Raw genomic sequence first — 16,000 nt, forward strand, 5'->3', positions numbered from 1 at the left:
TGACAAAGAAATGATCAGTCTATAATTTTTTAATGGTAGGTTTATTTGAACAGTGAGAGACAGAATAACAACAAAAAAATGGTATAAATTGATTTGCATTTTAATGACGGAAATAAGTATTTGACCCCCTCTCAATCAGAAAGATTTCTGGCTCCCAGTTGTCTTTTATACAGGTAACGAGCTGAGATTAGGAGCACACTCTTAAAGGGAGTGCTCCTAATCTCAGTTTGTTACCTGTATAAAAGACACCTGTCCACAGAAGCAATCAATCAATCAGATTCCAAACTCTCCACCATGGCCAAGACCAAAGAGCTCTCCAAGGATGTCAGGGACAAGATTGTAGACCTACACAAGGCTGGAATGGGCTACAAGACCATCGCCAAGCAGCTTGGTGAGAAGGTGACAACAGTTGGTGTGATTATTCGCAAATGGAAGAAACACAAAATAACTGTCAATCTCCCTCGGCCTGGGGCTCCATGCAAGATCTCACCTCGTGGAGTTGCAATGATCATGAGAACGGTGAGGAATCAGCCCAGAACTACACGGGAGGATCTTGTCAATGATCTCAAGGCATCTGGGACCATAGTCACCAAGAAAACAATTGGTAACACACTACGCCGTGAAGGACTGAAATCCTGCAGTGCCCGCAAGGTCCCCCTGCTCAAGAAAGCACATATAGAGGATTTCTAGATTTTTTTGTTGTTATTCTGTCTCTCATTGTTCAAATAAACCTACCATTAAAATTATATATATAGACTGATCATTTCTTTGTCAGTGGGAAAACGTACAAAATCAGCAGGGGATCAAATACTTTTTTCCCTCACTGTACATGCCCATCTGAAGTTTGCCAATGAACATCTGAATGATTCAGAGGAGAACTGGGTGAAAGTGTTGTGGTCAGATGAGACCAAAATGGAGCTCTTTGGCATCAACTCAACTCGCCTTGTTTGGAGGAGGAGGAATGCTGCCAATGACCCCAAGAACACCATCCCCACCGTCAAACATGGAGGTGGAAACATTATGCTTTGGGGGTGTTTTTCTGCTAAGGGGACAGGACAACTTCACCGCATCAAAGGGACGATGGACGGGGCCATGTACCGTCAAATCTTGGGTGAGAACCTCCTTCCCTCAGCCAGGGCATTGAAAATGGGTCGTGGATGGGTATTCCAGCATGACAATGACCCAAAACACACGGCCAAGGCAACAAAGGAGTGGCTCAAGAAGAAGCACATTAAGGTCCTGGAGTGGCCTAGCCAGTCTCCAGACCTTAATCCCATAGAAAACCTGTGGAGGGAGCTGAAGGTTCGAATTGCCAAACGTCAGCCTTGAAACCTTAATGACTTGGAGAAGATCTGCAAAGAGGAGTGGGACAAAATCCCTCCTGAGATGTGTGCAAACCTGGTGGCCAACTACAAGAAACGTCTGACCTCTGTGATTGCCAACAAGGGTTTTGCCACCAAGTACTAAGTCATGTTTTGCAGAGGGTTCAAATACTTATTTCCCTCATTAAAATGCAAATCAATTTATAACATTTTTTACATGCGTTTTTCTGGATTTTTGTTGTTGTTATTCTGTCTCTCACTGTTCAAATAACCCTACCATTAAAATTATATACTGATCATTTCTTTGTCAGTGGGCAAACGTACAAAATCAGCAGGGGATCAAATACTTTTTTCCCTCACTGTATGTGTATAAGAGGGTGTCACGTTCGTTCAAGGACGGGTCAGACCAAGGGGCAGCGTGATATGCGTACATGTTTATTTAACTTATAAACACACGACAAAACAACAAACGAAACGTGAAGTCCAAAGGTTGAACACACAACAAACCTTTACACGGAACAAGATCCCACAACTACCTAGTGCCAATAGGCTGCCTAAGTATGATCCCCAATCAGAGACAACGAGCGACAGCTGCCTCTGATTGGGAACCACACCGGCCAACATAGAAATACACATACTAGATACACCACATAGAATATACACAACCAAGAATATACACACCCTGACTCAACATATATGAGTCAGGGCGTGACAGAGGGGCATAAAGAGACAATGCCTAGCACCTTTATGTTTGTTTGTGGTTTGCTTAAAAAAATAAAAGGAGAGCCTCACACTCTAGGAGCTCAGATGCAATCATTTAATAACCAACGGTTTGACAGACACTAGTTTACAGTGCCTTGCAAAAGTATTCATCCCCCTTGGCATTTTTCCTATTTTGTTGCATTACAACCTGTAATTTAAATGGATTTTTATTTGGATTTCATAAAATGGACATACACAAAATAGTCCAAATTGGTGAAGTGAAATGAAAAAAATTACTTGTTTCAAAACATTCTAAAAAATAAATAACGGAAAAGTGGTGCGTGCATATGTATTCACCCCCTTTGCTATGAAGCCCCTAAATAACATCTGGTGCAACCAATTACCTTCAGAAGTCATATAATTAGTTAAATAATGTCCACCTGTGTGCAATCTAAGTGTCACATGATCTCAGTATATATACACCTGTTCAAAGGCCCCAGAGTCTGCAACACCACTAAGGGGCACCACCAAGCAAGCGGCACCATGAAGACCAAGGAACTCTCCAAACAGGTCAGGGACAAAGTTGTGGAGAAGTACAGATCAGGGTTGGGATAAAAAAAAAATATCCGAAACTTTGAACATCCCATGGAGCACCATTAAATCCATTATTAAAAAACTGAAAGAATATGGCACCACAACAAACCTGCCAAGAGAGGGCCGCGCACCAAAACTCACGGACCAGGCAAGGAGGGCATTAATCAGAGAGTCAAAACAAAGAGACCAAAGATAACCCTGAAGGAGCTGCAAAGCTCCACAGCGGAGATGAGAGTATCTGTCCATAGGACCACTTTAAGCCGTACACTCCACAGAGCTGGGCTTTACGGAAGAGTGGCCAGAAAAAAGCCATTGCTTAAAGAAACAAATAAGCAAACACGTTTGGTGTTTGCGAAAAGGCATGTGGGAGACTCCCCAAACATATGGAAGAAGGTACTCTGGTCAGATGAGACTAAAATTGAGCTTTTTTGCCATCAAGGAAAACGCTATGTCTGGCGCAAACCCAACACCTCTCATCACCCCGAGAACACCATCCCCACAGTGAAGCATGGTGGTGGCAGCATCATGCTGTGGGGATGTTTTTCATCGGCAGGGACTGGGAAACTGGTCAGAATTGAAGGAATGATGGATGGCGCTAAATACAGGGAAATTCTTGAGGGAAACCTGTTTCAGTCTTCCAGAGATTTGAGACTGGGATGGAGGTTCACCTTCCAGCAGGACAATGACCCTAAGCATACTGCTAAAGCAACACTCAAGTGGTTTAAGGGGAAACATTTAAATGTCTTGGAATGGCCTAGTCAAAGCCCAGACCTCAATCCAATTGAGAATCTGTGGTATGATTTAAAGATTGCTGTACACCAGCGGAACCCATCCAACTTGAAGGAGCTGGAACAGTTTTGCCTTGAAGAATGGGCAAAAATCCCAGTGGCTAGATGTGCCAAGCTTATAGAGACATACTCCAAGAGACTTGCAGCTGTAATTGCTGCAAAAGGTGGCTCTACAAAGTATTGACTTTGGGGGGGGTGAATAGTTATGCACGCTCAAGTTTTCAGTTTTTTTGTCTTATTTCTTGTTTGTTTCACTTTATTTTTTACTTTGCATGTTGTGTAAATGAAATGATACAACCCCAAAAAAATCAATTTTAATTCCAGGTTGTAAGGCAACAAAATAGGAAAAATGCCAAGGGGGGTGAATACTTTCGCAAGCCACTGTATATAGTATCAAAGGACTATATAGTCCTCTGTAGCTCAGCTGGTAGAGCACGGCGCTTGTAACGCCAAGGTAGTGGGTTCGATCCCCGGGACCACCCATACACAAAAAAAATGTATGCACGCATGACTGTAAGTCGCTTTGGATAAAAGCGTCTGCTAAATGGCATATTATTATTATTATTATTAAAGGACACACACAGGTGTATGTAATCCTGGCCGGGTGTGGCCTGATATCATTGGTTAATTCACAGATAAACAGAACATACAAAAAACATGAGTGGATAGAATACGATCATAGATACAATTTGGCTACATAGGCCTACAAACATTTACAATGAATAGCAAAATCACAATAATCACAAGAATGGCTTCAGATCAAAGTCTACGTTGAGACCGAAGGGACTAAGGGTCTTTAAATTAAAGATCCAGGCAGCCTCTCGTTTTAACAATAAGTTGTCGAGGTCACCCCCTCTCCTAGGGAGGGTGACATGTTCAATGCCGATATAACGTAGGGATAAATAGAGTGGTTCGCTTCCAAAAAGTGGGCCGCGACTGGGTATGTCTAGCACATTTATGTTTGTTTGTGGTTTGCGTCACTGGAGCAGGGTATTGGCACAGCCTCTGTAGGGGGAGCTGTGCAGAACAACATCGGCCAGGCTGCTCCTCAGGGTCAGATGACGCAAAGAGGAGCAGTGTTTGCCTCAGTGTGCTGATTCTAGAGCCTGGAGTAGTGGGGCTGATCTTGGAGTAGTGGGGGCTGATCCTAGAGCCTGGAGTAGTGGGGGCTGAGCCTGGAGTAGTGAGGGCTGAGCCTGGAGTAGTGGGGGCTGATCCCTGAGCCTGGAGTAGTGGGGGCTGATCCTAGAGCCTGGAGTAGTGGGGGCTGATCCTAGAGCCTGGAGTAGTGGGGGCTGATCCCTGAGCCTGGAGTAGTGGGGGCTGATCCTAGAGTCTGGAGTAGTGGGGGCTGATCCCTGAGCCTGGAGTAGTGGGGGCTGATCCCTGAGCCTGGAGTAGTGGGGGCTGATCCCAGAGCCTGGAGTAGTGGGGGCTGATCCCTGAGCCTGGAGTAGTGGGGGCTGATCCTAGAGTCTGGAGTAGTGGGGGCTGATCCTAGAGCCTGGAGTATTGGGGACTGATCCTAGAGCCTGGAGTAGTGGGGGCTGATCCTAGAGTCTGGAGTAGTGGGGGCTGATCCTAGAGTCTGGAGTAGTGGGGGCTGATCCCGGACTAGTGGGGGCTGATCCTAGAGCCTGGAGTAGTGGGGGCTGATCCCAGATGCTGGAGTAGTGGGTGCTGATCCCAGAGTAGTGGGGGCTGATCCTAGAGCCTAGAACGGTGGGGGCTGATCCCAGAGTAGTGGGGGCTGATCCCAGAGTAGTGGGGGCTAATCCTAGAGCCTAGAACGGTGGGGGCTGATCCCAGAGTAGTGGGGGCTAATCCTAGAGCCTAGAACGGTGGGGGCTGATCCCAGAGTAGTGGGGGCTGATCCCAGAATAGTTGGGGTTTATACCAGAGTAGTGGGGGGCTGATCCTAGAGCCTGGAGTAGTGGGCACTGATCCTAAAGTAGCGGGGGCTGATCCCAGAGTAGTGGGGGCTGATCCCAGAGTACTGGGGGCTGATCCTAGAGCCTGCAGTAGTGGGGCTGATACCGGAAGCCTGGAGTAGTGTGTGCTGATCCTAGAGCACACAACCCTGTAGCCAGGCTGGCCCTGTCACCATGCAGCCTGGCCCTGTCACCATGCAGCCTGGCCCTGTCACCTTGCAGCCTGGCCCTGTCACCTTGCAGCCTGGCCCTGTCACCATGCAGCCTGGCCCTGTCACCATGCAGCCTGGCCCTGTCACCATGCAGCCTGGCCCTGTCACCATGCAGCCTGGCCCTGTCACCATGTAGCCTGGCCCTGTCACCATGCAGCCTGGCCCTGTCACCATGCAGCCTGGCCCTGTCACCATGCAGCCTGGCCTTGTCACCATGCAGCCTGGCCTTGTCACCATGCAGCCTGGCCCTGTCACCATGTAGCCTGGCCCTGTCACCATGCAGCCTGGCCCTGTCACCTTGCAGCCTGGCCCTGTCACCTTGCAGCCTGGCCCTGTCACCATGCAGCCTGGCCCTGTCACCATGCAGCCTGGCCCTGTCACCATGCAGCCTGGCCCTGTCACCATGCAGCCTGGCCCTGTCACCATGTAGCCTGGCCCTGTCACCATGCAGCCTGGCCCTGTCACCATGCAGCCTGGCCCTGTCACCTTGCAGCCTGGCCCTGTCACCATGCAGCCTGGCCCTGTCACCATGCAGCCTGGCCCTGTCACCATGCAGCCTGGCCCTGTCACCATGCAGCCTGGCCCTGTCACCATGCAGCCTGGCATTGTCACCATGCAGCCTGGCCCTGTCACCATGCAGCCTGGCCCTGTCACCATGCAGCCTGGCCTTGTCACCATGCAGCCTGGCCCTGTCACCATGCAGTCTGGTCCTGTCACCATGCAGCCTGGCCCTGTCACAGTACCCATTGGGCTGCTGCTCACTAATGACCTGCGTCCTGCTGTCTGTCCCTAGAGCCAGACTCTGGGCCCCTGGACACTGATGCTACCAGTTGTCAGAAGGCTGATATGTGACTGGCATTTGCCAGGGGGTTGTGTGCGTGTCTGTGTGTGTGTGTGTGTGTGTGTGTGCGTGATGTTTGTGTGTGCTATGTGTGTGTGTGTGCGTGCTGTGTGTGTGTGTGTGTGCGTGCTGTGTGCTGTGTGTGTGTGTGTATGTGTCTGTGTGCGTGCTGTGTGTCTGTGTGTGTGTGTGCGTGTATAGGTGCACGTGCGTGCGTACTGACACGCCTGTTAAAAGGCCTTTTAGCGGTCACCTCGCCGTGGCCCTGGGCATGTCATTCATTTAAGTCAGATTTCATGTTTACAGTGCAGTATGTTAACTTGAGTAAATTAATAAAGATGGCATCTTTGTCATAGAAGTGTATCCTCATTACTGTTGAGACCTGCTTCAAATACAACTTGAGCAATATGGTGTGTCTGTGACCAAATCCCTCTCCCACTTCAAAGGCTTCAGTTCATTTTAGTATTTCCCTTATTTTAGGAATATGAATGCTTTCGGTTGGTGGCAAAGGAAAAAAATTATTTTTTCAAGTGAATGGCCACATGCCCCCTAACATCAGAGATGGAGTGAGAGACAGTGGCAGGGAGATGGATAAGCATTGAGGCGTGCAGATTTGCAGGTTCCCTGAAAACAAACAAACAAAAAAACTAGGAAAAAGCAGCAATTTTATGCAGAATGTGTTGTCAGGGGGGAGAGGCTGCTCTCATTGGTTTGGAATGGAATGTCATTTTTCACTGCTTTGATCTTCTGTGAGGGGAGGCGGGGGGGTTGAGGATGAGTTGGGGTATAGAAAAGTAGGACAGTTTTGTTCCTTTTGCGACACCGGATAAAAATAGTGCCTGTATGGAAGCATCCTACTTCAAAGGCTTGCGATGTAATAAGTAATTTATATCGCACATATATTTAAAGGCAATAGCAGACGGCAGAAGTGGCTCTTTAAGTGGGGCTGTGTGACGGAGAGCCGAGTCAGCACATCTCAGCCCGTTTCCCAGCTGTCTGTATAGTGAAACATACAGCGATAGAAAGGGAGATGATAGTGATGTCTGGTTTCCGATGTGCTTTGCAGCCAAGCCTACGTCTTGGTCCTCCCTTCCCTCCCTCCTTCCTGCTGTGCTGTCTGTCTGTCTGCAGCGAAACACACATAGTACATTAGGAGGGATGTGGGTTTGCTGCTTATGTGGCTGCTTTGTGCTGCAGGATATTATACACTGAACAAAAAAATATAAAACACGACATGCAACAACTTCAAAGATTTTACCGAGTTACAGTTCATAGAAGGAAATCAGTAAATAAATAAATTAGGCCCTAATCTATGGATTTCACCTAATCTATGGATTTCACTGGGCAGGGGCACAGCCATGGGTGGGCCCGGGAGGGCATAGGCCCACCCATTTGGGAGCCAGGTCCACCCAATCCGAATGATTTTTTCCCCCACAAAAGGGCATTATTACAGACAGAAATACTCCTCATCCTGCAGGTGAAGAAGCCGGATGTGGAGGTCCTGGGCTGGCGTGGTTACACGTGGTCTGCATTTATAAGGACGGTTGGATGTACTGCCAAATTCTCTAAAACGACTTTGGAGTCGGCTTATGGTAGAGAAATTAACATCAATTCTCTGTCAACAGCTCTGGTGGACATTCCTGCAGTCAGCATGCCAATTGCACACTCCCTCAAAACTTAAGACATCGATGGCATTGTTTTGTGTGACAAAACTGCACATTTTAGAGTGGCGGCGTTTGTTCGATGAGGTCAACTCGTCGTGACTCGGGTGTCATGTCATCTCGTATATCATAGCACACACGACATCATATCACATTGTGCCGGATCATTTAACCCAAAGGCTCGTGAGAAATTGAACAACTGTGCCCGAGAGTTGCCACTGCTGCCTGTTGCGAAGGAACCACATGCTCCTGCGAGTGTTTGTGATACTGCTCGTGGTTGTGAGATCAGAGGAAGTGGCAGTCTGAGGAGATGATTGGCCGGTGCGGTGTGTCTGATAGTGGCCTGCTGTTGCCTGTGGAGGAGAGTTTGGAGGAAACGATGGGATCAAGTAAACAGTAATTAGAGGCCATGTTTGTGTTGACACTTACAGAGAAGAGCTACTCTGAGATTAAAAGTGCATGAGACGGAGGCGGTGGGAAGTTGGACAAAAAGCTCCTGGTGGGTAGGCGTCATTTACCTTGCACCAGTGATCCCTTTAAATAGCCAAGTGATTTTCTCTAACATATATCTGACCTTGAGTGGGATTTTTTTTGGAGATCATTTGGGAAATAAAGCGTGGTTTTATGTGCATGCTGGTGCCTGGGCGTGGGGCTACGAGGATGCAGCAGGGAGCCATCCCAGTCACGGGGAGCGATGACACAAAGAGGCTGTAACAAAATGGAGTCAGTTCTGCTCGGACCACGCTGAAGGTTGTTGTGTGGAAAGGCGAGAGGGGGCACTGGGACTCAGATGGATAATATATGCCATTTAGCAGACGCTTTTATCCAAAGCGACTTAGTAATGCTTGCATACATTTTAAGTATGGGTTGTATCGGATATCAAACCCACTATCCTGGCGTATCAAGCACCATGCTCTACCAACTGAGCTACAGAGGACCATAGAAAGGTGTTATTCTGGAGCCCCTGGATACTATACCTAACATATCAGGCAATACAAAGTAAAATATTGTACTACTTGGTCCAAGGAGGCATTAGAAAAAGCTTAGCACTCATTTACATTTGAGGTGCGTATTGAAAAAAAATTTGTGCACATCAAAGCCCTCCGCAATGGAAATACCAACATAATCAGATTTTAATTAGAAAATGTTCTTGCAGCAGCCCTGTATGTAGGGGGGGGTGCAGCAGCCCTGTATGTAGAGGGGGGAGGGATGCAGCAGCCCTGTATGTAGAGGGGGGAGGATGCAGCAGCCCTGTATGTAGAGGGGGGAGGGATGCAGCAGCCCTGTATGTAGAGGGGGGTGCAGCAGCCCTGTATGAGGAGCTGAGGAGGGGGGATGGAGCAGCCCTGTATGTAGAGGGGGGATGCAGCAGCCCTGTATGTAGAGGGGGGAGGGTGCAGCAGCCCTGTATGTAGAGGGGGGGGTGCAGCAGCCCTGTATGTAGGGGGGTGCAGCAGCCCTGTATGTAGAGGGGGAGGGGGGGATGGAGCAGCCCTGTATGTAGAGGGGGGATGCAGCAGCCCTGTATGTAGAGGGGGTGCAGCAGCCCTGTATGTAGAGGGGGGGATGCAGCAGCCCTGTATGTAGGGGGGGTGCAGCAGCCCTGTATGTAGGGGGGGGATGCAGCAGCCCTGTATGTAGAGGGGGGGTGCAGCAGCCCTGTATGTAGGGGGAGGGGGGGATGCAGCAGCCCTGTATGTAGAGGGGGGAGGGTGCAGCAGCCCTGTATGTAGAGGGGGGGAGGGATGCAGCAGCCCTGTATGTAGAGGGGGGAGGGATGCAGCAGCCCTGTATGTAGAGGGGGGAGGGTGCAGCAGCCCTGTATGAGGAGCTGAGGAGGGGGGGATGGAGCAGCCCTGTATGTAGAGGGGGGGGATGCAGCAGCCCTGTATGTAGAGGGGGGGGATGCAGCAGCCCTGTATGTAGAGGGGGGGTGCAGCAGCCCTGTATGTAGGGGGGGATGCAGCAGCCCTGTATGTAGAGGGGGGGTGCAGCAGCCCTGTATGTAGGGGGGGTGCAGCAGCAGCCCTGTATGTAGGGGGGGGTGCAGCAGCCCTGTATGTAGAGGGGGGTGCAGCAGCCCTGTATGTAGAGGGGGGTGCAGCAGCCCTGTTTGTAGGGGGGATGCAGCAGCCCTGTATGTAGGGGGGGGTGCAGCAGCACTGTATGTAGGGGGGGGGGGGAGGGGATGCAGCAGCCCTGTATGTAGAGGGGGGAGGGGTGCAGCAGCCCTGTATGTAGAGGGGGGAGGGATGCAGCAGCCCTGTATGTAGAGGGGGGAGGGGGGATGGAGCAGCCCTGTATGTAGAGGGGGGGGATGCAGCAGCCCTGTATGTAGGGGGGGCAGCAGCCCTGTATGTAGGGGGGCAGCAGCCCTGTATGTAGAGGGGGGATGCAGCAGCCCTGTATGTAGAGGGGGGGTTGCAGCAGCCCTGTATGTAGAGGGGGGGATGCAGCAGCCCTGTATGTAGAGGGAGGGGTGCAGCAGCCCTGTATGTAGAGGGGGGTTGCAGCAGCCCTGTATGTAGAGGGAGGGATGGAGCAGCCCTGTATGTAGGGGGGGGCAGCAGCCCTGTATGTAGAGGGGGGATGCAGCAGCCCTGTATGTAGAGGGGGGTTGCAGCAGCCCTGTATGTAGAGGGGGGGATGCAGCAGCCCTGTATGTAGAGGGGGGGTGCAGCAGCCCTGTATGTAGAGGGGGTTGCAGCAGCCCTGTATGTAGAGGAGGGATGGAGCAGCCCTGTATGTAGAGGGGGGGTTGCAGCAGCCCTGTATGTAGAGGGAGGGATGGAGCAGCCCTGTATGTAGAGGGGGTTGCAGCAGCCCAATCTTCCATTCAGAAAACCTTCCTATTTTATGTTGATATTCTGATATAGGGGCTAATGTATGTTGTTGAGAGGAGGATGAATCCTGGTCATTAGAGAGAGATGTGCCTTTCTCTCTCTCTCTCTCTCTCTCCCCATCCATCCACTCTCTGGCTCTTCAGGACTGTATGTCCTCTTCCCCTCCACTGCCCCATCCAATGCTCTGCTATTTGCTAAGAGGAGTGCTGTGTGGCAGCAAGCTAGTGATACAATGGTTATCTTCCATTCTGGGACTTTGAAGCATAGCATATATTATTCAGTAAAAGCAGGCCACTTTCTTTTAGCTTCACATGACCAGATAACTGACATCAAGTCAAAAATCACCCGGCCTCTATACAACAGAGTGTTTCCCAAAGCAGCCATGGATGTTGGACGTTCTTGCCGACCTGCTCAGAGCAACGTGAGTGGTGGGGTTAATTTAATTAGTGAGAGTATTCACACTAGCTGGGAGTGCTTAGCCTTGTACAGACAGTTCCAGGGCCTTGGTGACACCGTTCCATCACACCTCAACAACTTTTCGGGTTGATATGTGTGTCTGTGATCTTGAGGAGATGCGTCAAAACAGGCACCAAACACATGCAGGCTAATCTAAAAAGACACCATGGGATGGAGGGTATCAGCCTTTAATTCACCATTGCTGTGTTGGACATAAGTATATAGAAAATGTAATATTGACTGAAATCACAAAAAGGGAGCGAGAATTGTCTTGAGAAATGGTAGCCTTGGATCAATTTACTTTGCTTACAAATGATATTTTATTGAAGAATGACTATTTGATGAAATTTCTAGGCCATGCTTGATCTTATTCTTTTTTGTCCAAAAATTATAATATCTAATTTTTTGTTATCTCTATTAACAAGTAATTACTAACAAGTAATTAGGGTTTACTAACACGGTAGTTCTAGTAGCTATTAGGGCTGGGCGGTATACCGTATTACCGTATTTTACTATATACCGGTATTGATGCACGGACCGTTTAAAAAAAAAACTTTACCTTCTATAACGATATTTGAACGCTTAGTTTGTTAAATGTGATACGCCGTGTGTAACATCCATTTTCATTGTTTACTCCACTACTTGAGTCTTCTCTATACAGACCTAGCCCCGCCCCCTGTCACTCATGGAGCGCATGTGTTGTTCCTCGACCACGAGACTCTTGCGTTCAGACTCTGCATGGTCAATGCGCCACATGCAAAATGTTGATGACAACGATGCTGTTTTCACTTTGCTTCTTAATATAAATCCAATAGGGTTCTATAATTACACGGTTAGTTTTGTGTTTCTTACATCTGCAAATGGCTAGTTTGTCTTTTCTTAGCAAGTTAGGCCTCAATCGTGTTAGCCGCCCGCTAATGCTAATCGCTAGTTAGCTGGCTAGCTAGCTAGCTAATAAATGTACTAAGTCAGAGCAAATGTAACTAGCTAATACAGCCTGATAATACCAGTAATGATGTGCAACAGTATCTTCTAAATCAAAGAGGAATACGTGAAGCATAAATATGTTAGCTACATGAAGTAGCTAAGAGATGCAGTGCCTTAGTGGAGGCCTCCCGAGTGACGCAGCGGTCTATTATATTCTAATTATAGAATTAGAATAATAAATATATTTTCATGATTACAACAGTTTCATGATTTTGCTCTAAATTGCATGTGAAATTGCAACATTTTGGTAAAAAATAAGGCCTAGATTTTTTTATTGCAACATTTTGGTTAAAAATAAGGCCTAGATTTTTTTGCCCATATCGTGGAGCCCTACGTGGCAGTGTGGAAATGATCTGAAATGAGTTGCAGGAAATGCAGAAATTGATGAAAATGCTTAAAATTATTTTTGCTTGATGTTCAATTGAACAGTATAAAACAATCAGAATGGAGAAAGACACATTGAAACCACCCTAGGGTCACGCACTACTCATAAAGCACATTTTGAACTTTTATTATTCAAAAACATAAATTACAGTCAAATACCATCATACCGCCAATTATTTATTTTTTTAAATACTGTGATATTATATTTTTGCCATATCGACCAGTCCTACTAGAAATGTTCTTATAAGCAAGGCTACGTCCTGTTTCATAAAGTAAATACTTATGGTTGGTGGACATAGTGATATTTTACAAAACAAATGTTTGATGGCCTAGAATAGAATGTGAAAAAAGGGTTAGAAGGTAAACGTAAAACTACACTCCTTGGGTTTTCTACTCTCCTCAAAACATCCACACACATTCACTCACACTACAAACGCACACACACACACAACACACATGCATACCCACACACATACACACACACACACACACACACTTTCTCACTCATTATATGCTGCTGCTACTTTGGTCTTTATTTGACTTTTATTATTATCTATCCTGATGCCTAGTCACTTTACCCTGCCTTCATGTACATATCTACCTCAAATACCTTATTATTATCTATCCTGATGCCTAGTCACTTTACCCTGCCTTCATGTACATATCTATCTTAAATACCTCTGCACATTGGTCTGGTACTGGTACTCCCTGTATATAGCTCCACATTGATCTGGTACTGGTACTCCCTGTATATAGCTCCACATTGATCTGGTACTGGTACTCCCTGTATATAGCTGCACAGTGATCTGGTACTGGTACTCCCTGTATATAGCTGCACAGTGATCTGGTACTGGTACTCCCTGTATATAGCTGCACAGTGATCTGGTACTGGTACTCCCTGTATATAGCTCCACATTGGTCTGGTACTGGTACTCCCTGTATATAGCTTCATTCTTGTGCATTTTATTCCTCTTATTACTATTTTATAATAATTTTTTTACTCTGTATTGTTGGGAATGGGCTCGTAAGTAAGCATTTCACGGTAGTCTACACCCGTTGTATTCGGCACATGTGACAAATACAATTTGATTTGATTTACTCCCCTCTCCTCTCCTCCAGCCTCCTCTCCTCCAGTCTCCTCTCCTCCAGTCTCCTCTCCTGCCCTCTCCTCTCCTCTCCTCTCCTCTCCTCTCCTCTCCTCTCCTCTCCTCTCCTCTCCTCTCCTCTCCTCTCCTCTCCTCTCCTCTCCTCTCCTCTCCTCTCCTCTCCTCTCCTCCAGTCTCCTCTCCTGCCCCCTCCTCCATTCTACTCTCCCCTCCTCTCCTCTCCTCTCCTCTCCTCTCCTCTCCTCTCCTCTCCTCTCCTCTCCTCTCCTGCCCCCTCCGCCATTCTCCTCTCCTCTCCTCTCCTCCTCTCCTCTCCTCTCCTCCAGTCTCCTCTCCTGCCCCCTCCTCCATTCTCCTCTCCTCTCCTCTCCATTCTCCTATTCTCTTTCAACTGTGTCACTAATTTACTGTGGCCAATCCTCAACCCTGCTGTATGCTTCTCCATATTCATGAGTCATTTCATATTTGACGTTTACATTTAACTAGATCAAGCAGACCTGTTGGCTGCAGGTACAGTTGCTTGCTGTAGTATTCCACAATATATTTTGCACCACCATTGAAATATAGTTGTGATGCCTGGTCAGTTATAACTGCACTACGTGGCCAAAAGTATGTGGACACACCTTCAAATGAGTGGTTTCGGCTATTTCAGCCACACCCGTTGCTGGCAGGTGTATAAAATCGAGCACACAGCCATGTAATCTCCATAGACAAACACTGGCAGTAGAATGAAGAGCTCAGTGACTTTCAACGTGGCACCGTCATTGGATGCCACCTTTCCAACAAGTCCTAGCTAGTGACGTTCGGAGGCTACAACCATAGCCAAGGACAAGGAGGCAAAAAAATTGACTTTGCTTGGGAAGTAATGATTCTGTCACTATCAACCGACGTTCGACATTTCAACAGGCTATTAAACAACGTACTAACTCGAAATCAGTCAGGAGCAAAAACAGGTAGGCTAAGAAGGAATGAAAATGATTTATTTCAGGCTATATTATTATCATTTCAAGGCTACAGCCTGCCATTTAAGAAATCAATGGTGAAGCATTTGTGACACGCTACAGGCTAGCAGGAGGGCTCAGAATTTCAACAACACATCAACAACAACACATCAACAACAACACATCAACAACAACACATCAACAGCAACACATCAACAGCAACACATCAACAACAACACATCAACAACAACACATCAACAACAACACATCAACAACAACACATCAACAGCAACACATCAACAGCAACACATCAACAGCAACACATCAACAACAACACATCAACAACAACACATCAACAACAACACATCAACAACAACACATCAACAACAACACATCAACAACAACACATCAACAACATGGCCTATAATTTTAACATTTAAACTGTATAAAATGAAAATGTACAGAATAATTACTTATAATTAAATAATAATGAAACGAAAAATGCCTTATTAGGCTATACAGTCATTCTACAGTGTACAGTCATTCTACAGTGTACCGTCATTCTACAGTGTACCGTCATTCTACAGTGCCTTTGAATTCACTTTTAGAAACACGAGTTTGGCCAGTCTTTGGTTTGAGTTGAGCTATGCATGCCTAGTTTACTAACTTAGCCTGGCAGATGCTCTTATATTCCCATGCCCTAATCACAGTCAACACAAATCTATTTTGTAACAACAATATCATGGAATAAAATATAATAAATTAGAAAATAATAGTTTTCCAAATGAAAAAAAAGTTACAAGTGCATACCTGATGATATGCGGCTGCTGTGTTAAACAATGAACGGCTTTTTCTCTAAATCATCGACGATCAGATACTTAAGTTGTAACTGGTTCTGTTGCGCTCAATTTTTTACAGTTGATAGACAACTTTACCACTGTTCAAACCACAAATAAGATCATAGATTAATGCAGTGATTTTATTATAATGAATATATTTTCACCCTTGTCCACGGTGGTCTGCGAATCCACAACCGTCTGGATACTTTGCCATGTAATTCTTAAAACTGCATATCTAATGCTCTGGTCTGTCCTTGAAGTGAGGTTAAACGTTAGGCATGTTCTCTGCTATCCACTTGATGTTTTAATTATTATTTTGGATATAGGGGATTGTCTTTTTTTTTTTTCAAGCATTCAGGGAGGGTTGGGTAAAAATATATTTTACTGAAGGGA

The 16,000-nt window shown here is 46.9% G+C and overlaps 1 protein-coding gene across 1 annotated transcript in view; it reads left to right on the forward strand.

Annotated features, from left to right (window-relative positions):
* The window catches only part of LOC121579155 (teneurin-2), a 337,282-nt gene that overhangs the window by 240,589 nt on the left and 80,693 nt on the right, over positions 1-16,000 (forward strand). The window lies entirely within an intron of this gene.

Source organism: Coregonus clupeaformis, chromosome 13, assembly GCF_020615455.1.
Source record: "Coregonus clupeaformis isolate EN_2021a chromosome 13, ASM2061545v1, whole genome shotgun sequence".
NCBI lineage: Eukaryota > Metazoa > Chordata > Actinopteri > Salmoniformes > Salmonidae > Coregonus > Coregonus clupeaformis.